The sequence below is a fragment of the Odocoileus virginianus genome, chromosome 30, assembly GCF_023699985.2.
Source record: "Odocoileus virginianus isolate 20LAN1187 ecotype Illinois chromosome 30, Ovbor_1.2, whole genome shotgun sequence".
NCBI lineage: Eukaryota > Metazoa > Chordata > Mammalia > Artiodactyla > Cervidae > Odocoileus > Odocoileus virginianus.
In genome coordinates this window covers 38,180,577-38,206,040 of record NC_069703.1, presented here as the reverse complement: position 1 = coordinate 38,206,040, position 25,464 = coordinate 38,180,577, and the positions used below count along the sequence as shown (strand labels likewise).

At 37.0% G+C, this 25,464-nt stretch overlaps 1 protein-coding gene across 2 annotated transcripts in view; it reads left to right on the top strand.

Annotated features, from left to right (window-relative positions):
- WASF2 (WASP family member 2) overlaps positions 1-25,464 on the top strand; it is a 71,732-nt gene that overhangs the window by 2,187 nt on the left and 44,081 nt on the right. The window lies entirely within an intron of this gene.

Below are 25,464 nucleotides of genomic sequence, written 5' to 3'. Positions count from 1 at the left end.
TGCTTTGTCACCGATGGGGGAGGGGTTGGGTTCCAGACACTTGATTTGACTTCTGACAAGGAGACAGGCTGGGTCTTAGTCTCTGGATGGTTAATCATAAGTGCATCGCCTTTGTTCAATTTGTGAGTTGGAAAGAACCGTTACCGAATTGTAAAAGTCACTCGGAAGTGTGTCAGAATCTGAGAACTCAGTTTGAATCCTGATTGCATGGCCAGTAGAAGTTCACTAACTATTGGTGCATAGACTTGACTCTTGGTTTGGAATGGTGCCAGCCTAGTACTTTTTCTCTTCTCTAAGAAGGCCAAACTTTCTTGGGATGGAAGAAATTTCCCATTTGTTAGTGCAAGTTTCTTTGGATTCTTGGGGTTAAAGTTTCAATAGCCCGCCTTTTGATTAAGCAAAATACTCCTTTCTTTCTTTTTGCTTCCTGTTATTTGACTTCTAGATGAGTGAAGATTGTGGCCCTAGAGTGGGTACTACAAATAAATTGCAGCCGTTAATTTTTCCAAGTCTCAGAGCTTTTGGTTAATCAAAATGGTAGGACTCAGGCAGCGTGTATTGTTCTCATATGTCAACAGTAGGGAAGAAATTTGGAAGAGGAAGTTGCTGAGAAAGAGGGCGTTTCTTAGCATTGGAGCCAATATGTATTTCTTTGTTTGAAATTCTAAAACCAGAAAAGCAGCAACTGAAGGAGGAAGCAAGGAAAGAACTGTGAAACTCTTCTTCCCGTTGAAATGTTTTTAAGGACTGTTCCTGTTGCTGTCCCCTGTCCAAGGCTCTGCCTTCACAGAAAAAGTCACTTGTAATATGTTCAATGTTCAGAAATTATATTTGAGAATGAAAGAGTTTTAAATCTTAAACCTTCTGAGATAATTTTTAAAAAGTCAGAACTGAATATGTTGTTTATCAGTGAATGATTGTTTTTCTCAACATAATTACCAATTGTAGTCTTTGGGATTTTTATTTATTTATTTTTTCGAGGGGGTGGGATTTTTTTTTAAACTCTGATTTAAATTAGTGGACTTCAGCCTGAGAGGACTTGATCTAGATATTAGATGATGCAAATGTCCCCATCAATTGAAAAACACAAAACGGTGTGTTTTTTGACATTTGTTAAGTCTTTTTTTTTTCCTTGACATTTGTTAAGTCTTTATAATGCTTTATTTTACAGGATTGTATAGGTATGAATAGTTAAGACATTAAATTTATTATCTATTGCATGTAAAGATTTACATTTACTCTTCATATCAGTTATATTTTCTGTAAAAGATTTAGTCTTAATTATATATAGTTTATCAGTCTGTAGTACCGTGGGCAGGGGGAGGTTCTTGGGACTAACTGTGCTTCTAAATTAGAATTTAGAATTTTGAAAAAGAAATATGGTATATATATATTGTAAGTTATGTAACATCCCTGAAAGGTGTGGGGCAGCACCTTGTAATCAAACACACTTCTGTTTCTGCAGTAAAATGTCAGAATGTTCATACCAACTGAGATAAAGAAATGTTAAAAATAGCCTCATGTCATTTCATTTATAGTCATTTCATGTCAGGATTTGCCACCAAATGAATAATGAAAACTTGTTTTTTATAGCCTTTTGGATTTTGGAAATAAGGAATTGTGGAATTTAATGGATATAGTTTATATGATGAACAATTACAAGGACAAATATTGTCAACCAAGCAAATTTTAAAGTCATAGGTCCTTAAGACAGTATTACATAGAGGACACTTTTTTCTTTCATATGATATTCTTATTTTAATATACACCAATATGCATTTTTCCTCAAGTACAAAATTTTGCCTTTTAATACCATTATTGGTCTCTATCTTAGATGTTTGAATGACATCCCTGCCCTCTTTTTTTAAAAAGTAATTTATAGGTCTTGTGCTCGTCAATTTTTAAATAGCAATTAAGAGAATTGTACCTTTTCCCATATAATTCAGAGAAAGACTAATCAGGTGAGGATCTGTAGAATCATGTTTGCAGAATTTAAAGTTTCAAGGTGGTCTTTACTATGAGGTCATTGCTGCTGGATGAGATTTAGATCAAAATTTTTATGTTTTTAACTTTCCAAGCTTCTTAAATTTGTACATCAAGGAGTTTACTAAGATATATTGGATTTAGATAGTTTTGATATATATTTTTACTTTTTTAAAAATTTCAGTTATTTACCATGTGAAAAACTGGAGTTTACCGGCCTTATGAATTTGGGTGGTTTCTTTAAATGGCCAAGGACCTCTAGGAGCACATTTATAAAAATTCAGTCTACTCTTTACTATTCTTGAACACTTCAACTAGGAGTGAGGTGGACTGATACTGTTAGAGGTTAAAGAATTATTTCTCCTATTTAAAAGAAGGCCTTCAACAGCATGAATTTGAGAGATTCTGGGCTTCAGGACAAATTGCCACCTGATTTGAGGGCCTCGATTCATTCTCCTAATTGGAGTGTCTCCATAGTTCCTGAGAGTGGCACTTCTACTTTCTGGGAGATTGAAAGGGTGTGGAATAGTGTATCAGTGTATTAGGTGTAGTTGGTGTTTGATTGAACTAGGGAATAGGAACAGTTCTTATCCAGACTACCTCAGTTTCTTCTCTTTGGTAAGGATTGATAATATTGCAGAAGGGTTACAAATCAGTGAACAAACATACTATTACAAGTTACTCTGTTGTGACTGTGGGTAAGCTCTTCAAAACAAGCACTGTGTGTTACACTTCTTGTAAATTCTGTAAAGCCTAAAGGCCAAGACATTGCACTTTTGTTGCATCAGAATTTACCATCAAAAAGTAAATTATATCTGAGAATTCTGATGTCAGTAAACAACCAGGGTTGAGAACCATTGAGGTAAGCACATGGAAGGTGTTCAGTAAATATATATTGATTAATTTGCTACTGGTTCTGTCATGAATTGGGTAGGGTGGAAGAGGATTTTTTCAAAAAGTAAAATAGCCTTCCAAGATACCAACACGCATCCAACAGTTGGCACATCTGGATGCATAGTTAGTTCATTGGTAGTTACTCCACCAGCATCGCCATCCAGATTGTGATCTAAGCAAGATTAGATAGTCTTGTTGACAGGCAACTGGAAGTTCTCCTGAATCCGTGGATAGTGGCCTTACTGACTACTGTGATAGGTTGGTGACAATTGCTAAATGAAAGAATTACTGGGATTTGAGTTGGGGAGTGGGCTGCTGGGCACTGGCAACGCCAAGGGAAATAGTGGAAAGTTGTATATTTGTTCCTCCAAAACATAACAGAATGTGTGGAACATAATTGGTATTCCATAGTTTTTGTTGAATGGCTTTTTGTCTGGAAAGAGGCATTGTAACCTGTGAAGTAAGATGCTTCCTACTCTTCCTTCAGAACTGAGCTAAGATGTCTTCTAAGATGTGAATCATTCCTAGGAAAAGTTGAGTGACTCCCTTGTATGTCTTCTTCATTAAAGCATCTATCAGATATTGTCAAATCAGATAACAGACAAATTATAAAACTCTTTCCTTTACCTGGCGATGAGCTTCTTATGGGCTGGGCTCTATTGTTCATTTCTGTATGACTGATTGTGAAACACACAATAAAGCCTTTTTTTTTTTTTTGCCATGTGTAATGTCGGATCTTGGTTACCCACCAGGGATCGAATCCATGTCGCCTGTGTTGGAAGTGCAGAGTCTTAACCACTGGACCTCCAGGAAGTCTTAATAAAGGCTTCATAGATGCTAGTAATGTCTAATTTAGGCCTCTGTCTTCTGTTTCATTCTTGTAGTCTTCTCTTTTTTCCAATTTATGATCTTTCCTTTTCAGTTCATTCCAACAAACATTATTGAGAGGTAGGTCTTTATTGTGGAGAAGGAAATGGCAACCCACTCCAGTATTCTTGCCTGGAGAATCCCAGGGATGGGGGAGCCTGGTGGGTTGCCATTTATGGGGTCGCACAGAGTCGGACACGACTGAAGTGACTTAGCAGCAGCAGCAGGTCTTTGTTGAGCCTTGGGGTCAGGTTTCTCATCCTTAGTGCTATGGACATTTTAGGTTGAATAATATGCTGTATAGTGGTAGACTGTCATGTGCATCGTAGTATCTTTAGTAGTATCCTTGGTCTTTACCCACTACCTATTAATGGTAACTGCACCCCTCCCCCTTCTCAGCTGTGACAACCAGAAATGTCTCCAGATATTGTCAAATGTCCTTTGGGGAGAAAATTGCCCTCTGTTGAAAACTATGTTAAGGGTAGGGTAGTAGGGTCATGGAGCAGAAATGAATGTAGGTGTCCTCACATATGCACTGTCCTTCCATTCCTTCTCTCTGGTTATACAGTCTCTTGTCTCTGACTTTTGGATAAGAAAGAAAAATGAGGGAAATCAGGAGGTGACAAATTTAAAATAGCACCATCATTTTTATTCTGCTCAAATTTTATTTTATTTGGTTTAAATATATTAGAGCAGTACAGACAGTTGAATTATTTATGCAGATTTTGTGAATTCAGTTCTGCCACCGATTAGGTGGAGTAAAGAACTACTAGAATATCACTACCTTTAATAAAAGACTCAGCTTTTCTCAGAAAAGCTGTTTTAACATTTAGAGAATAACCAGCATTAGTTTTATAGAGAACTTTGCCAGGACTTGTCAGGATTCTTCTCAGCTAATTTTTGAGCTTCTTGGCTAAGATACATCTTTTAATGTTTCTATATAGATACTTCATAACTCTAAAAAACATGTTTAGCTAATGAGCATGTTTTTCTAAGCTCAGTATTTTTTTGTGATAGGTAGATTGGTCAAGGCAGGGATCCTCTTGGTTCCTTTGGACATTCATAAAAGGATGACAAGTTAGTAGTAACACTGGGGAACTTCACTCCTTTGGCCAACCCTCTACAAGATAACATAATCATTCATGTCTTAGTCACCATTAAAGTGAAGTTGAATGAGTGTGTTTTTCCCCTGTTCCATTTAAAGTTATGAATAGTACTCTAGAGAATTCAAATGTATAGTTATGAATGGTATCTCAGAATAGTTACCATTTATGCAAATGAAGCACACTTCTTAACTTAGAAACCAAACAGAATTGAATTAGAAAAGAGAAGAATAGAAACAAGAATTGTTGAATGCTTACAGAAGAAATAACGTTCAGATATGAAGTACCGCAGAAAAATTTGGTCATCTTCATGATTTCTATACACTAATAAAGACAAACAGTTTGAGATTGATGGGAGAGGCTATTAGACTTTGCCTATGATAATATTTCAAGCTGCTTTTCTTTTTGGGTAAATATGGGAAAGCCTAAGACATACTCTCAGTTATAAGATGAATTCTAGTTGAACAGAATTAAGTTTCTTATTTTTAGAATGTAGAAGCCCTTTTGGGAAGAAGCAGTGGTTTAACTGTGTTCCAATTTGAGTAAATATGTGTATGTATGTGCACAGATACATATTTATACGCATTTATGATATGACTTACGGGGACATTTAAACTTTGTAATTGACGTAGTAAAGTAGTGAGCAACTCTTTTACTCTCACGTGTTTAGAATTAGACCTTTCCCTCCTGTGATTATGCCATTGTTCTGGCAAGTACTCAGTCTAGCAAGCTTTCTCTCAAGTCGTATCTTGAGTAATTTTTTAACTGTGTAGAGGGAGGTCTTAGATCATGTCCATGATGTTCCTTTCCCGTAAGTTTCCCTTTGTAGAATACCGATAGTCTTTAAAGAATAGTATTCCTGATAACAAAGCCATTTGTGGTATTATGAGAAATATAAGATCCACTTTGCCCCCATTTTACCTTTAAAGTTCTTTGAACATTCATTGGGTGATAGTTTGCAAAGCACAGTCTCTGACTTTGATACATGTTACAGTCAGTTCCCAGCATTGAGGTAAATTATGTTAGCTACATTTTATACCCATAAATGGGCTTCCCCATGGCTCGGTGGTAAAGAATCCGCCTGCCAAAGAATCCGCCTGCCAATTAAGGAGACACAGGAGACATGGGTTCGATCCCTGGGTCAGAAAGATCCCCTGGAGGAGGAAATGGCAACTCGTTCCAGTATTCTTGACAGGAAAATCCCATGGACAAACGAGCCTGGTGGGCCACAGCCCCTGGGGTAGCAGAGAGTCAGACGTAACTGAGCTTACATACAGATAAGCAGCCTCAGAGAGGTTAAGTAACTTCCTTAAAGTCATTCAACTAATAAATAACAGATTTGAGATTGAACCCTGTCTTTTTTTAAAAAATGAGATTTCTTTAAAGGTAAAATTTACATATAGTGGAATACATAGAAATACAAGTATGTAATTATTGATAGATGAGTTTCGACAAATGTAAATACGTGTATGGCCAACACCCAGTCGAGAGAGAGAATGTTTCCATAACCCTCTACAGTTCCCTGCTGTCTTACAGGCAGCCACTACTGTGATTTCTATCCTTACATATTAATTTTTCCTGTTCTTGACTCATGCAGTATGTACTCTTGTGTCTGAATTCTACTCTTCAACATAGTTTTTGACGTCCATGTTTGTGTGTATATCAGTGTGAATCCGAGTCCTTCGGTGTATGTATAGAGTTCTTTCCAACAAACTGTAACTCCTTATTTGCTAATTCTTATATCATATCCATTTCTTGGGCTTTGGTATTTGCATGTAATTTACTTCATTTTTCTAATATATTAGATTTATTTGTTTTAAAAATCTCTTTAAAATTACAAAAGTAGTACATGCTCATTGCAACAAATTATGGAATTAGAAGTGACCAAAGAGTGAAAGTATCCTCAGGTTTATTTTTATTTCTTCATTTTTCCAATTATGAAAATAATATGAGCTTTTTTTTTAAAAAAAAAAGCCAAATTAAAAAAATATGAAGCAGAGAAAGTCACCCGTAATCCCATTGGGCTTCCCTGATAGCTCAGTTGGTAAAGAATCCACCTGCAATGCAGGAGACTCCAGTTTGATTCCTGGGTTGGGAAGACCCGCTGCAGAAGGGTTAGGCTACCCACTCCAGTATTCTTGGGCTTCCCTGTGGCTCATCTGGTAAAGAATCTGCCAGCAATGTGGGAGACCTGGGTTTGATCCCTGGGTTGGGAAGATCCCATGGAGAAGAGAAAGGCTACCCACTCCACTATTCTGACCTGGAGAATTCCATGGACTATACAGTCCATGGGGTCACCAGAAGTTGGACACCACTGAGCGATTTTCACTTTCACATAGTCCCACTAGTTAGCATTTTGATATATTTTCCTCTTTTTCTGCAGTTTGTTTAACATATCTGAGACCACAGTTTAGGGATTTTTAGGCTTCCCTTCTTATATTAGGTTTGTTACATCCTCATTAATCAGTTATTTTTTCGTGTTTGTGCTTGTGGTCACCCTAAATCTGAGTGAGTAACTGGTGGTGACCTTGGCTGGGCTGGACTCATCAAGCAGTCTTTTTGAATACTTATTGTATGCTCCTTAATCGCTCGTCTCATTCTTGCATATCCAGCATCCGACATTTCTTGCAGAGTAGTTGTGGTTATGAGTATAGATTCTGGAGTCAGCCCGTCTGGTTTTAAATGTAGGCTCCTCCACTTATTAGCTTTGTGTGTAGCCTTGGGCATTGACTCTCTTAGGTTCAGTTTTCTCATCTGTAAGAGAGGGACCTGTCTGATTAAATTAAGACAGTGAGTGGCATGTTTGGTTGTACATACTAACTAATCCAGAATTCTGCTGCTAATGGGAAAGGGGTGAAAGTGTCAGCTTCAAAGTTTAGGGCTCCGTTGCCTAAAATTTGTAATTTTTCTTAGGAAGAAGGTTCTTATGGAAAAGCTGCCTATGAATTTTTCTAGATTATCTTTGAATGATTTTTTTTTCTTACATTCTGTTCTTGTCATCTGAATAATGAGTTTTATTACTTTATATACTGGATTGGGTAGTAAACTACTACTTTTTATTAGTACTAATAAAAGTAGTAAATGTAGACTATATACCAGGCAGTGTGCATATCTCCATCCTCATGGCAGCCCTTCAAATTAGATATTTAAAGATGAGAAAAGCGAGGCTCAAAGTTAAGTATTATGCCCACTGTCACACAGCTAAGCCTACTGGGATTAAAACTCAATTCCTTCCTGCCTTCATTTTTTTCCCCTTCTTCCCTTTCCCCCTTCCCTTCCCTTTTTTGACATAAAACTTCTGTCTGTCTTATTCTAAAACCTGGGCTTAAATTTTTTTAGAAATATGCTTTACTGTTTGTTTACACTTCTAACTGGATTGTAACTTTTAAGATTTGATGTAGTCTACCATTTCACACCCTCTTTGTTTCATACTAATGTGTCCTAATAATAACTAATATCTATATTTAAAAATATATATACCTACATAAGCTCCTCTGTCCTTTGGCCTTTTTGGATACCTTTTTAGGCCTTCTCTATTTTACCTTTTTGTGTTATGGTGACCACAAATGCACATTCTATTCTAATACAGATACACTTTGCTTGGTACAAGGGCAGGATGATGTGTTCCCTGTTTCCAAAGCTTTCATAATAATAACGACCAGCATTTTGTTGCCTTCTTGTAGTTGTATTCAGCATAAATCCAGGGACTCTGAAATCCTTTTCCTATATTGAAACAGGTAGCTCTAGAGCTCATCATTTGATAATTATAGTTTGGACTACTTTTCCATTACTGCATTACCTTATTTTTGTCTACATGGATGCTATTTTTCACTTTTCTTAACACACAACTTTGTATCATCATACTTCTAGCTACTGCTTTAGTCATATGCAAGCTGAGAAGAGTCACTAGACAGTTTTTTTCTAGATAATTTATAAAGATGTTGTTTCTGATAGGTTTCAGCATTAATCACTGGGGGATCCCCTTGTTTATAGGTCTGTCTTTAGACGGTAAATACTATCTCAGAGCACTCTTTATTTCTGTTTCTAAATGAATTCTCTGGAGGAAAAAATAAGTCTTCTTAAATAGTATTTATTTACTGTTTTCACTAGCCTTTGGAGGAATTAAAAAAAATTTTTCATTCTATTTACATTATATCATGTATCCTCGCACTTCAGATATGCATATGTTACCTGAAGCTTTGCAAACAGTAGGTTCTCTGTAGGACTTTAATGTATTAAATGTTCAACAATAATACCCAGTATTGGGTTACTAGTTTAACATGCAGCAAATAATTATTGAATATCTGTTATGTCCCAGGCATGAAGAACACAGCTCAGTGATTATAAGAGGCAGGGTCGCTGCTCTCATGCAGTTTAAGGAGGCTTGGGTAGGCAATAAGTAAACACATAAATCAAGATTAATCACATACACAAATAAATCATGATAGCCTGGAGAAATATCAGCAACCGCAGATATGCAGATGATATCACTCTAATGGCAGAGAGTGAAGAGGAACTAGAGAGCCTCTTGATGAAAGTGAAAGAGGAGAGTACAAATAGATGGGGAAAAAGTGGAAATAGTGACAGATTTTATTTTCTTGGGCTCCAGAACCACTGAGGACAGTGACTGCAGCCATGAACTTAAAAGACGCTTACTCCTTAGAAGAAAAGTTATGACAAACCTTGACAGCATATTAAAAAGCAGAGATATCACTTTGCCAACAAAGGTTGTATAGTCAAAGCTATGGTTTTTCCAGTAGTCATGTACAGATGTCAGAGTTGGACCATAAAGGAGACTGAATGAGGAAGAATCTATGCTTTCGAACTGTGGTGCTGGGGAAGACTCTTGAGAGTCCCTTAGACAGCAGGGAGATCAAACCAGTCAATCCTAAAGGATATCAACCCTGAACATTGATTGGAGGGACTGATGCTGAAGCTGAAACTCCAGTACTTTGGCTTCCTGATGTGAAGAACTGACTTATTGGAAAAGACCCTGATGCTGGGAAAGATTGAAGGCAGGAGAAGGGGGTGACAGAGGATGAGATGGTTGGATGATATCATGGACTCAATGGACAGGAGTTTAAGCAAACTCTGGGAGATAGTGAAGGACAGGGAAGCCTGGTGTGCTACAGTCCTTGGGGTCGCAAAGAATTGGACACAACTTAGCGACTGAACAACATAAACAAACTCATAAAATATTGAAAGATTGTGATATGTTAGAGAATAAAATAAGGTGTTATAACAGAGATAATGGAGGAACTTAGAGATGGTTGGGCTTCCTTGGTGGCTCAGTCGGTAAAGGATCTGCCTGCAATGTGGGAGACCTGGGTTCTATCCTGGGGTTGGGAAGAATCCCTGGAGGAAAGCATGGCAACCCACTCCAGTATTCTTGCATAGAGAATCCCCATGGACAGAGGAGCCTGGTAATCTCTGGTCCATGGGGTCACAAAGAGTCGGACACGATTGAGTGACTAAGCACAGCACAGAGATGGTCAGAAAAGGCTCCTGTGAGACGGTGACAAACCAAAACTGAAGAATGAAAATGAATGAACCAAATGAAGAGGTGAGGAAAAGACAGGTCCAAGGTAGAAGGAAAGGAACTAAGGGCAAAGGCATTTCAAAGCTTTGTAGGCTTGATAAGGAATTTCATTTTTAAGTAAAATGGGAAGTCTTGATGAGATTTTTTTTTTTTTAATTCAGATGCTTAAACAGTTTTTAAAAAAACTTTTTTCTTTTCCTTTTTTCTTTTTGGCCCCACTGTGTGGCTTGTGAGATCTTAGCTCCCCAGCCAGGGATTGAACCTGTGCCCTTGGCAGTGAAAGTGTGGAGTCCTAACCACTGGACCCGCAGGGTATTCCCTTTAAAAAGTTGTTAATGCAAAATTTCAAGCATATATAAAAGTAAAAAATGGTATAATGAACCCCTGTGTATCTATTTCCTAGCTAAAGTTACTAATTCATGGCTAATTTTTTTCTTCTAATACTCTATCTCCTCCCCTAATGTTTTTTTTCAACAGTTAATGTAACTTTTATTTATTTTTATTTTTTAAGCTTTATCAAGATATAATTGACAAACAAAAATCTTATATTAAGGTATACAACATGATAATCTGGTATATGTATAGATTGTGAAATGATTAACCACAATCAAGCCAATTAACACATCACCTCACATAGTGACTATTAATCATGTAACTTTTGTTTAAAATTGTTATCTAGCCTATAGACAGCAACAGTTTAAATACTTGAATTAACAGCCTTTTTTTTTCTTTTCATTTTTACAACAGCTTTTTTGAGATGTTATTGGCATAAACCACATATTGAAATGTAAAATTTGGTAATTTTTGACATCTGTATGTACCATTAAAGACACTACCATAATCAAGATAATGAACATATTCATCACCCGTAAGTCTTTCCTCCTGCCCCTTTGTAATCACTCCCTTCTGCTCTGATGCTCACCCTCACAGTCCCAGCCACAGGCAACAACTAATACACTATCACTATAAATTATTTTGAATCTTCTAGTCAGCGTGCATGCTCAGTTATGTCCGGGTCTTTGTATCCCTTTGGACTATAGTCTGCCAGGCTCCTCTGTCCATGGGATTTTTCAGGCAAGAATAACTGGAGAGGTTTGCCATTTCCTCCTCCAGGGGATTTTCCCAACCCAGGGATCGAACTCACGTCTCCTTGTCTCCTGAGTTGCAGTCAGATTCTTCACCTGCTGAGCCATCAGGAAATCTAGAATTTTATATAAATGGAATCATACAGTACATGCTCATTGACAGAGATCTGGTGTCTTTCATTTGGGATGATTATTTTGAGATTCATCCATGTTGTGCAAGTTTCACTGGTTGCCAAGTAATAATCCATTACATGAATATTGTAATTTGCTTATCCATTCACCTATTGATGAATATTTGGATGTTTGTAGTTTGGGGCTATTACAGATTAAGCTGCTGTGAACATTTGTGTGCAAGTCATTTTGTGGACATTTCTTTTTGATTTTTAAAAGTGAGATGCAGGGCTACCCTGGTGGCTAAGTGATAAGGAATCACCTGTGAATACAGGAGACACAGGTTCAATCCCTGATTCGGGAAGATTCCACATGCCTTGGAGCAGCTAAGCCTGTGCACCACAAGTGTTGAACCTGTGCTCTAGAGCTCATGGTCTGCAACAAGAGAGGCTACCTCAATGTGAAGCCCGTGCACCGCCAGTAGAGAGTAGTCCCCACTCGCCAAAATCAGGGAAAAGCCCGAGTAATGAAGACCCAGCACAGCCATAAATAAATAAATAAAGATAGATGAGATACAATTCACATACCAAACAATTTACCATTTTAAATATGCAGTTCAGGGATCCCCAGTGGCCTGTGGTTGAGAATCCGCCTTGTGATGCAGGGGACCAAAGTTCAATCCCTGGTCGGGGAACTAAGATCCCACGTGCTGCTGGACAGCTAAGCCCACGCTCCCTGTAGCCGGTGACTCAACTAGAGAGATGTCTGCATGCTGCAAGGAAAATCCCGTGTGCTGCAACTAAGACCCCGACCCAGCCAAAAATAAATATTAACAAAAATAAAATATGCAATTCAGTGTTTTTCAGTATTTTCACAGGGTTATACAGTTACCACCACTGTTTAATTCCAAAATGCAGAATGTTTTTATCACACCAGAAAGAAACCCCATACCTATTAGAAGTCACTCCCCATTTTCCCCTCCCCACTGCCCTAGACAACCATTAATCTACTTGTTGTGTCTGTGGATTTGCCCTTTCTGGACATTTCATGTACATTCAGCCATATACTATACGGTGTTTTGTGGTTGGCTTCTCTCACCTAGCATAAAGCTTTCAAGTGTCCATCATGTGGTAGGCTTGTATCAGTACTCTGTTGTATGGGTGTAACACTTTTATTTATTCGTCAGGTGGTGGACATTTGGTTTGTTACCACTTTTTTGCTATCATGAATAACAGTGCTATAACATTTATATAGAGGTTTTTTGGGGTGGATGTATGTTTTCATTTCTCTTGAGTACATACCTATGAATGGATTTGCCAGGTCATATGATAACTGAGACACTGCCAGTCTGTTTTCCAAAGTGGCAGCACTATTTTACATTTCCAGCAGCACTATATGATTCCAGTTTTTCCACACCCTCACCAATATTTCTCATCTGTTTTTTTTTTATTGCCATCCTAGTGAGTGTGAAATGCTATCTCACACCTTTTGTTTTGTTTTTGAAGTATAGTTGATTTACAGTGTTGTGTCAGTGTTTGGTGTACAGCATTGTGATTCAGTTATGCATGTATATATTCTTTTTCTAATTCTTTTCCACTAGTTTGTCACAAGATACTGAGTATAGTTCCCTGTGCTATACAGTAGGACCTCTTGTTTATCTGCTTTTTATATAGTAGTTTGTATCAGCTAATCCCAAATGCCTAGTTTACCCACCTCCCACATAGCTAATGTTTTGATTTTCACTTCCCTAGTAACTAGTGTGATGTTGAGCACCCTTCATATATTTGTTGGCTGTTTCTGCATCTCCTTTGGAGAATGTCTGTTTAAATGTTTTACCCATTCTTAAGTTGGGTCATTCATCCTTTTTGTTATTGACTTGAATAGTTTTTCATGTATTCTGGATACAATCCCCTTACCAGATAATGATATGTAAATATTTTCTTTTCATTTCTGTGTGTTATCTTTTCACTTTCTTGCCATGACCTTTGAATCACAAAAATTTCTAATTTTGATGAAGAATGGTTTATCTACTTTTCCTTTGGTTGGTTTTTCTGGGTGTCCTGTCTGAGAAACCGTTGCCTAGTCCAGGATTATGAAGATTTACACCTATATTTTATACTTTTAGATCTTATAGTTAAGCCTTTGATCCATTTTGAGTTAATTTTTATTACGGTGTTAGGTAGAGGTTCAACTTTATTCTTTTCAGATGAGTATCTGATTGTCCCAGCACTTTTATTGAAAAGATAATTTGTTCCCCATTGAATTTTTTTGCATCCTTTCTAAAAATAAATTGACCATAGAGGTTTTTGGGAGTTCTCAGTTCTGATCCACTGACCTGAATGTCTGTTCTTATGCCAGTGTCACAGTCTTGATTACTGAAGCTCTTTTATTATAAATTTTGAAATAAAAAAGTATGAGTCCTTCAGCTTTGTTCTGTTTTTCAATATTGTTTTGACTTTCTGAGTCCCTTGCACTTCCATATAAATTTGGGCTCAGCTTGTCAATTTCTGCAAAAAAAAAAAAAAAAAAAAAAATTAGCTGGGATTTTGATAGGAATTTCATTGAATCTGTAGATTAATTTAGGGTGTATTGCCATCTGAACAATATTAAGTCTTTCACTCTGTTAATATAGGGTGTTTTTTCATTTATTTAGGGCTTTAAATTTTTTCTCTATATTTCAAAGTCTCTAATGTACAAGTTTTACACTTCTTTTATTAAATTTGTTCCTAAGTATTCTTAAATTTATTTCGATGCATTTGTAAATGAAATTATTTTCTTAGTTTGATTTTTGGGTTGTTTATTGCTAGTGTATAGAAATAAAATTGATTTTTTAAAAAGAAATTATTTTGCTGCGTTGTGGGTCTTACTTGCAGCACATTGGTTCTTCATTGAGTCATAGGGAATCTTTTGTTGCAGTGCATGGACTCTTAATTGTGGCTCACAGGCTTAGTTGCTCTGAGCATGGGGGATCTTAGTTCCCTGACAGGGATTGAATCCTCGTCCCTTGCATTGCAAGGTGGATTCTTTTAACCACTGGACTACTAGGGGAGTCCCTAAAATTGATTTTGTATATTGATCTTGTATCCTGCTGCCTTGGTTCTAAGAGTGTTTTGATGGATTTCTTAGCATTTTCTATATTACACAGTCATGTCATCTGCAAATAGAATTTACTTCTTCCTTTCCAGTCTCATGCCTTTTATTAATTTTTCTTACCTGATTGCCCTGGCTGGAACCTCCAGTACAGTATTGAACAGAAGTGAAAAGACTGGATATTGCAGTCTTGTTCCTAACTTTAGGGGGAAGTCTTTGCTTTTTTTTCTTTTTTCTTTTTAAATTTATTTATTTGGCTGCACTGGGCCTTAGTTGTGGCATATGGGATTTAGTTCCCTCACCAGGGATTGAACCCAGGTCCCCTTGCATTGGGAGCATGGAGTCTTAGCCACTGGACCACCAGGGAAGTCCCTTTGTCTGGTTTTGATAGCACAGTAGTCCTGGCCTCATAAAATTAGTTCAGACTTGTTTGCCCTTATTATTTTTGAAGCAGACTTCATTTGTAAATATTTCGGCGTATATATATATATATATATGTAGTATATATATATATGTAGTATATATATATGTAGTATATATATATATATGTAGTATATATATGTAGTATATATATATATATGTAGTATATATATATATATGTAGTGTATATATATGTAGTATATATATATATGTAGTATATATATATGTAGTGTATATATATATACATGTAGTATATATATATATGTAGTATATATATATATATGTAGTGTATATATATATACATGTAGTATATATATATATATGTAGTATATATATATATATGTAGTATATATATATATGTAGTGTATATATATGTAGTATATATATATATGTAGTGTATATATATATACATGTAGTATATATATATATATATATACATATATATATATATATATGTATATATATATATATAAATGCAAGTATTTCCCCTACTGGAACATGATTATATTAGCATTGTCACACTCCAGTATCTTTAAATATCCATTTAGTTAAAGTGTTTTAAAGAGGGAGTGGGTATGTGATATGATTTCCATTTTTTATAGATTACTCCAGGGACTTCCCGGCAGTCCAGTGGCTAGACTACCCCAGCTCCCAATGCAGGGGGCCAGGTTCAATCTCTGACCAGGGAATTAGATCCCGCTTGGTGCTCCTGAGAGTTTGCATGCAGCGACTAAAGATTCTGCATGCCACAATGAAGACTGAAGATCCTATATGCCACAACGAAGACCCAATGCAGCCAACTAAATAAATAATATTTTTTAAAGAAAAGATTAATCCAATCGCTGAAAAAAAATGAATTATTTGGGGGGCAAGAATTGATTTAAGGTGAATAGCAGAAGTCCTTACTTACTTTGCCAACAAAGGTCTGTCTAGTCAAGGTTACGGTTTTTCCAGCAGTCATGTATGGATGTGAGAGTTGGACGGTAAAGAAAACTGAGCGCTGAAGAATTGATGCTTTGAACTGTAGTGTTGGAGAAGATTCTTCGAAGTCTCTTGGACTGCAAGAAGATCCAGCCAGTCCATCCTAAAGGAGATCAGTCCTGGATGTTCATTGGAAGGACTGATGTTGAAGCTGAAACTCCAATACTTTGGCCACCTGATGTGAAGAGTTGACTCATTGGAAAAGACCCTGATGCTGGGAAGGACTGGGGGCAGGAGAAGAAGGGGATGACAGAGAATGAGATGGCTGGATGGCATCACTGACTCGATGGACATGGGTTTGGGTAGACTCCGGGAGTTGGTGATGGACAGGGAGGCCTACCGTGCTGCGATTCATGGGGTTGCAAAGAGTCGGACACAACTGAGCAACTGAACTGAACTGAGCAGAAGTCCAGGTGTGGTAGAGACATCAGCTAGGTTAGTGGAAGAAGAAATGAGAGAAGTAGATGTATTTAGTAAGTATTTTGGAGGTAGAGCCGATAGGCTTGATGATGAATTAGATATGTGGGTCAAGGAAGAAAACAAGGATTGAGCATGCCTTCCTTCTAGAAACTCTTCTCTAAACTTTTTAACAGGGCATTGTTCTGATTCTCCTGCTTACCTTGATCTTTCTTCTTTTGTCTGTCTCCAGGTTGTCCTGTGTCCTTAACCTTTCTCTTTATGCTCTTGTGTTAGGAGGTCATCTCTTCTCTCATGTCTTTGCCTATCACCTCCTTTGTTTGGTAACTTGCAATTCTGTATTTCCACCTTTGAACTTTGAACCCCAGTCCCAGAATTCCTATTGAATCCTTCCACTTGATCATCTCTTCTGCACCTTCAGTTTTTCATGGATTGTTTGCTTTTGGGAACCAGTGGTCATATTGGTACAGCTTGTTTCCTTCTTGCTAGGGAGACATTGTTAGAGTTTTTAAGGATAGATTTTATACTTTTTATACAGGTTTTCACGATGGAACCTTTGCTTTTCTGACAGTGATGCTTAGCACACCTGGGCAGCATTTTCCTTCAGCACCTTGACTTCCTCATAAGTTAAAACAGGAAGGCTGAGCTGTTCTTCTGCCCATCCCACCCCCCAAAACCCCTTATTTACTTATTCACTCAATCATTTATTCAGTACATTTCAGAGCTAGTATAGGTCTGCCAACATATCAAACGTTGGCTCCACTGTTTTCCCAGTTCATTGAGATGTAAGGCCTTAGTTGCTGGTTGACTTTCCTGACCTCCCTCTTTTCTTTTTTTTTCTGACCTCCCTCTTTTCATGCCAGGACACTTTTAGGTCCCTCCCTGTCTCTTTCTCCTGCTATTCCAGTTCAGATTCCTTGTTACCTTTGCCTTGACTGTTGCTTCTACTTTCTCTATCGCACCTGTCCTCACTGCCACCGCCCCCCAGGTCCATTCTGTTCTTCAAGCCTCAAGTGAGATGTATGTGTGTGTGCTCAGTCACTCAGGCTTGTCCCACTCTTTGTGACCCCATGGACTGTAGCCTGCCAGGCTTCTCTGTCCGTGGAATTTTCCAGGCAATAATACCAAGTGAGATGCATAGAATCTTCCTAAATATTCTTTATAATCTATAACTTGTCTTGTGTAGCTCCTATCTCTTAGCGACTAAAGTGCAAACTCAACCTGATATTTAAGATTCTATCACCTGGCCATACTTGTCTTTCCAGCCATGTTCCCTGCTGCTTTTGCAATAATGTACTCATCTTCATTCCTCAGAAATGTCTCATTATTTTCTGCTTATGTACCTCTGCTCACACTGTCCACCTTAGACATAATACTCCTTGTCTTTACATGTCCAAATCCTGCCTATTTTAACACCCAGTTATATGACACTCTTCTATTGCCTTTTTGTGATTTACATAACCAGATAAACCATAACTTCATCACTTTTACTTTATTTTATATTTGCGTTCTTTTCTTGTCTCTCCTGTATTATGAAACTCTTTAAACAGAAACTCTTTCTTATATCTACATACATCTACAATGCTTTGGCCTTTGCATTTAGTAATTACTTTACTTAATAAATATTTATTGAGTAAAGTAATATTGCAAGTAACATTCCTAGAAGCAAAAAACTAGATTGACTGACTTCTTGAGGTACTTGCCAACCCCATCATTTATTTTCATAGATATTAGTAGATTCAAGAGCTGGAAATGTCCTTACAGTAAAATTTTCTCCCATAAAGATAGTATGTTTAGAAAATTTCAAACATTATAAATGTAGAGAAGATGATATAAGGAACCTCTATATGTCCATCACTGGACTTCAACAATTATCAGTCTCATGGTCAGTCTGGTTTCATCTGTACTACTACTGTCTCATCCTCACAAGATTCTTTTGAAAGAAATTCCAGGCATCATATCATTTAAATTGTAAATAATTTCATTATGTGGCTTTAAAAGGTAATTACTCTTGGAAAAAAAATAATCACAGTACACAGTAACATCATTGGATATCCAGTTAATGTTAATATTTCCACAGTTGCTTTCTCTTTTCCCTCTCTCCCTTCATTAGTGTTCCCCCCTTTTCTCTAAACATTTGGTTTATTCAAGTCAGGTTCCCAAAAAATATCCATACATTGATTTAGTTTATATGGCTCTGAAGTCTCTTTTAATCTTTAGGTTCTCTTGCCTCTTTTTTCCCTTATATTTTTGTTGTTGTTGATGAAACCAAGTTTTCTCATTCTAGATTTTGCTAATTGAATTTCTGTGATTTATTTATTTGTTTCTCTGCCACTTGTATTCCTTGTAAACTGGTTGTTAGATCTGGAGCAGCATTATCTAATAGGAATATTGAAGTCTGAAGTGAAATTTAAGTTTTCTAGTAGATGCATTTAAGAGGTAAGAAGAAACAGGTGAAATTTGTTTTATTTATTTGTAAGTTACTATCGTTTCACCATGTAATGAATATAAAAATTGTTGAGATGTTTTACATACTAAACCTTTGTGGTTTGGAGTGTATTTTACACTCACAGCACATAGCAGTTCATATGAGCCGCTGCATTTCAAGTGTGCAGTGGCTGTTTACAGCTCGGCACGACTCTGAAGGCTTGAACTGAATCAGCTCCCTGCTTTGACAACATCGTGCTTCGTAAGTGTGGTTGTGTTCTTCTCTCAGAAGGCCTGTAATGGCCAGATGTCTCTTTTTGTGTTGTAAGTAGTCATGGATGATGATTACCTAGATGTTGGCAAAATGGTGATATTCATTCCGGTTCTGTCATTCTTTTTTTTTTTTTTTTTTCCCTATTATTCTTTCTTCATTTATGAGCGGGAATACTTTAAAAAAGAAAAACTTCCCTAATCAACTCTTTGGTTTCTCTGAAGTTTTTGATTTGTACAGTAAAGGCAGGATAAATACTTGATTCTTTACCTTTATTCCTTTATTTGCAAGTTTCAAAATAAATTGGTTCTGTATACACTCCAAAGGGAATGAATGAGTTGTTTAGGTTTTTTTAAAAATGTATCATCATGAATTTATGAGTTTTAACATACTTGATATGTTTTAGTCTATTGTAGTTATTTTTATTGATGTTCAGTTTGTTCATCTTGAGCTAGTGGAAACCTCTTCAGGTTGGTTCTGGATTCCTTTTGACATAGCTGAAGTAGTCTTTGATACTGTTACTTGCTTTCTAGTTATAAGATGTTCCAGACTCATCTTGAACAATTCCTGCCCTTCAGTCAAAGAGCTCTGGATGCTTTTAGTGAGATATGGTATTTTAAAGACCACATTTATTGCTTAGGACTGAAGGCTCTAGAAGTAGTATGATTTAACCAAGGTCACACAGATACAGCAGCATAAGCTGACCTAGAACCCGAGGCTTCTGGCTCTTAACTCTATTCCATTGCCATTTTGTCTTGCTTCCTCTACCTAGCTTCTGTGGCAGGTGTTTTAACTGTGTTTGAGCTTCTACTCTAGGCCATCAGGGGAAGATAGGTTTTGTGGGTCATCATTGGAGGTACAATCAAACCTCATTAATTTGGGCTAATTGGGGTAAATCCTAGTGAGAGTGTTGTGTTTTGTTTTTCTTTAGGTGCAGCTGTTACTTTGAGTCATAACTGAAACTAGGCTAATAGTGTTACCAGGTTATTTTGTTAGGTAGAGGTCCTTGTACCTGGTTTAATGAATAGCTGAGAATGATGTGCAATTTAACTTTAATTGTATGCAAATTAGACTCCTGAAATGCTTAAAAACAGCTTATTAAACATTTCTCCCTGCAATCTTATTTACACCATTTTCTTAGCCAGGCTTTTCTTTATTAGAGTGCAGAGGTTAACTTTAGCTCAGGTCTGAGTTTATCTCAAGTTTCAAATGGGTGTGGAGTCTATGTTAATAAAGTGTTGCCATTAAGTTCAGAGAATTTTAGAAAAAATATTTGAGAAAATACAGAGGAAGAGCATCTGAAAATCAGACGCAACTCCTTGCATTTGAAAGGAAGCTGAAAGTACTTTTGAAAGTCAAAGAGCTTTCCAAAGGCTTGCTCACCTACCTAAGAAGGCTGTCATCCTAGGGCCTGCTCTGCGGTAGCTGTTTGCGTTGAGGGGCAGGGGATCTAGGTGCGCTGGGGCTGTCAGTGTTGCCTGTTGGCTCTGGGGCCTAGAGTAAGCCAGTTGACCTCTCTGAGCCTTAATTTATTCATCTATAATGAGGTAATTAAAATTGGAAGTAGTAATACATCTTCTTTTTACCTCACAGACTTCTTGTGAAATTCAAATCAGCTAATTAATCAAATGACATAGTAGATATTTATTGAATTAATGAGAGATGACATGAAAGTGCCTTTTAAACTAAAAGCCTTGTTTGACCATAAGCATTATTAGAATAATATAGAGTGGGTGCACTAACACACACAAATGATCAAAAGCATGACGGCACAAGGAGGAGATTCAGGATGTCTGTCCAGAACTTTACAGCCATTTCACTGCAGGGCATATAGCACTTCACACCTCAAGAACCTTTGACAGCATCATGGTTTTATAGCACAATACTCCTGCTGGTGTGAAGACCCTGAGTTACTAAGGAAAAGGCTGAATTATATTTTGTGTATTCTGTTTAAGAAATAATGGATATGCACAACATATTTTACAGAGAGTTTTCATTAAAATGACTTTAAGGAGTAGAGTGTGTAGGGACTCCTTGGCAGTCCAGTGGTTAAGACTCCGTGCTCCCAGTGAAGAGGGTAGGAGTTTGTTCCCTGGTTGGGGAACTAAGATCACACATGCTGAACAGCATGCGTTCCCCCCCCCCCCCCCCCGCCCGCCAAAAAAAACAAACAAACAGAACTATAATGTCTAAAGAGTTATTTTCATCATCCAACAATTGTACTTTGTATGGAGTCTGTGTGTTACCTCATGGACTGTGGCCCACTGCCAGGCTCCTCTGTCCATGGGATTCTCCAGGCAAGAATACTGGACTGGGTTGCCATGCTTTTTTCCATCAGATCTTCCCAACCCAGGGATCGAACCCCGGTCTCCTGCACTGCACTGCAGGCAGATTCTTTACCAGCTGAGCCACCATGGAAGCCCTGTACGGAGTCTGTCTCTCCTTAAAAGCAGCTTACACCTGCATTCAATGCCAAAAACTGCTCTCAATTCTATATATTTACTCCTTTATTTATCCCAGTTAATCCCATGAGGGAAGGATTAAGAAACCTGCCCACAATTCTGGATTAGAATCCTGGATTGAGGAAAAAAATTCCCATAAAGAGCATTATTGGGACAATTGGTAAAATTTAGATATGGACTTTATGTTGCATAATAATACTGTATTGTTAAATTTTCTAATGTGATAATTAGACTGTAGTATGTTCTTAGGAGTTGACTTTCTGAAGTATTTAGACATAGAGGCACTGTGTCTACAACCTGTTACCAAAATAGTTGAAAAATTAGTAATGAAATTGTGTGTGGGGAGGATAAAAGTAAATATTGCAAAATGTTCATAATTGGTGAACCTCGGTGACAGTCATAAAGGAGTCCTTTGTACTAGTCTTGCAGTTTTTCTCCAAGTTTGAAATTATTTCAAAATAAAAAAACAGCAAAATTTCTTGAGGTCACATAGCTAGAGTTTATGTAGCAGGGGTAAGATTTGAACTCTGGTCATTTGCTGCTAGAGTCCATGTTCTTAGTCACTCTGCTGTTGCTGTTGTGATCATGGTGCTAGATAAATGAGGGAAATATGTACTGAATTTTAAATAGTTGGGACTATGATTGGATCCTGAACATTGAGGCAGTTCTACCTCCTGGTTCTTTTTTTTTTTTCACATCCTGGTTCTTGAAGGATAGGGTGATCATATAATTGATTGTGTAAACCGATTCGCTTAAAACTTTTTTATGTGAAGTATAGTTGATTTACAATGTTATGTTAGTTTCAGGTGTACAACATGGTGATTTTCTGTTTTTTAAACCAGTTCGCTTCTAAGAGTAAGAGGGAACATTATTAATAATTTCTCTGGGACAATTGATGGAAATCAAGTTGATGGACACCCTAAAACAGGATACCTGTTGGCAGAGTTTAGTTTTAACAAATGTGACAAGACATGATAATTGCTTCACTTTAATTAAATTTTGTTTACCATGGATTCTTATTTACACAGTACCATACTTTTTTCTCCTGCCAACAAACCTCAGGCCTTCACCTGATGCATTTTCATTTTTTCTCTTCTCGATTTTGCTAATTCTTTGCTTCCTTCCACACCACTTGGAAAATAAGCTTTGTCAAATTCCATTTTCACCAAGCCTGAAAAATACCAGCAAAAATTTCTGTAACACTTGTCCAGTTTTTAAAACTACTGACATTTAAAGCCATAAATCCTCAAACATCTTTTTGGTTTTTTTGGCCTCTTGCTGAGCAGCTTGTGAGATCTTTGTTCCCCAACCTTGGTTGGAACCTGGGCCTTGGGCAGAGAGAGCGTGGGGTCCTAACCACTGGACAGCCAGGGAATTTCTCTAAACATCTCTGTTAATGTGATTTCTGTAAGGAGAAGAGCTGGTGAAATACATTGGTATTATGAGATAGGTAGAGAAGTATTACCACTGTCAACTTCTCATAGATATTTGGGAAATCTTATTGTGTAATACTGGAGGCTGTGATAAAATGCTTGTTAAAAAAGGATTATACCAGTTTAGAATCAGAGGTGTCTGTAGTGTCTTACTGATTTGTTGCCCAGGTAGTGTCCTGGACTAGGTCCAATTAAAAAGGTTGACCTTCACTAATAGAAGACTAGTATTTTTCCGTGAGTCTCTAAACAAGCTTTCAAAATTATTCTAATATAATCTGCTCCAGATTTTTAAAGCTCAAACCATCTCTTTGCTTCTCTTTTCTCATACAAAATGTATTTAACCAAGTGCACATCCACTGGGGCAGGAGAGGGTGGGACAGGATAGCAACTCTGAAATTTAAATTAGATAGTTTTCCTTCCAGTTAGTTACTATGTTCTAAGGTTTGAGGAAGAAGTGAATAAAACAAATGACTAACATACTTTTTTTTAAACCACTAAACTGACTTTTTTCTTAAGTCATGAAGTGTGATTTTATAATAACAATAGTCTTAATAATAACTGCATTTTTATTTTTAAAGTAATATGTGTTTTTTCATTTAAAGCTGTATTTTATAGCTCAAATCAGTTCCTGCTGAGGTTTTTTTTTCCTTTAAATTCAATGAATTCCTGTATTTAAATGGATTTTTTTTTAAACAACTAATTTAATGAGTGAGAGTAACCTCTGAAACCAGTTTTTGCTTGATTGAAAAAAAAGTTTTTATTTTAAAGACAACTACAGATATTACTCAGGTCAACCATGTATTAATCAAAATCAACTCTTAAGAAAATACTTGTTGACTTGAACTATCAATTTTGTATTTTTTATTTGATGTAGGAAATCAGGAAATATTATGTACATATTATGTGCAAAAGACTGGTAGACATTATCTCTGTCCAGAGACACATGAATACGTTGCAGTATTGTGAAATCTCAAATCTTTGTTTTGGATCCTTATCTCTGCCCTGATTCTGTCTAGTCTTCTAGATATTTTTTCCTTATAGTAATCATTTTTGCTAATCAAATTAAATAATACTATGTCATTTTATTTTAAAATTTAGATAAAATGGACAAACTTCCAAAAGAAAGCTTATCAAGATGACTTAAGAAGAAATTGAAAACCTTTAACTATTAAATGAATTGAATTTATAGTGAAAACAACTTCTCCTGCAGAAAATACCAGGCCCGAATAATTTCCAGATGAATTTAAAGATACAGCCTGAGGTTTTAGATTCGTTATAAATCTCACTTTTCGATGCTGTTGTCCCCCATTAAAAAGGTGACTGTACAGTTTACATGTTCACTTCCTGACCTACCTGACACAGAGCTCCATCAAGGAGACTGAATTGTCACAGATAATTCTTACTAGTTCCCTGTGCTTTTGTCCTACCTTGCCTTTTCTGTGATTTTTTTTTTCTTCATAATCAGCAGGAATAAGAAAGAACCTTTTCATTGTTTAGAGATTTTTTCTTTTCTTCTTTTTAAGAACTATATTCTTTTTTGGCCGCACTGTGCAACTTTCGGGATCTTAGTTCCCTGACCAGGGATTGAATCTGGGCTCTAGACAGTGAGAGCACACAGTCCTAACCGCTGGACCACCAGGAAATTCCTTAGGGTTTTTTTCTTAGCAGATTCTGTTTATCTTTCTGTCCACTTATCCAGTGTTTTATGAAGAATTGATGGTTGACAGAGTGCTACTCAGCCCCTGAGGATTTAAGAGAGAGTACTTTCCCTCAGAAAGCTTGTAGTCGATCCCTGTTACAACTGTAATATGGGATGGGTGCTCTAACAGAATTATAGAGTGCTGTTGAAGCAGTAGAGAGCTTGATTAATTATTTCTGGGGAATAGGGCGAGGATAGCTTCACGGAAGCAATTACATTTGAACTGGGCAAGGAAGGATTAATAAAATTTCAAGAAGTAGGGGGAGGGAAAGAAAAAAACCTTAAAAAGGTAGGTAGGTATTCCAGGAAGCAGGAAATGTCTCGTATGAAATCACGGGCAGGAGAAGTGTAGAGCATTGTAAAGGTGTGACCAGAAAGGAAGCTGAAGAAGTATGTTGATGTCAGATAGTCAGAGGCCTTAAATATTGCAATGTTTGCCCCTCTGATTTTTATGTCTCAGTCTAGTCCTTCTAAATTCTTTAACTCACCTTCAGTTCTCAGAGGAAAAATCCTAGGTTTGCCTGTGTGTCAGATGTCAGTATGGCTGAGATTTGGTCATACAGTTTTAGCTTTGTGCTAAGAAAGACCAATTTTTGTCTTGTTAGTTATTGGGAGGCAGCATTCTGAAAGACTTCCAGCCATTCTAGGCTTTCAGAGAAGGTTTCTGAAAATAAAAAGTAGC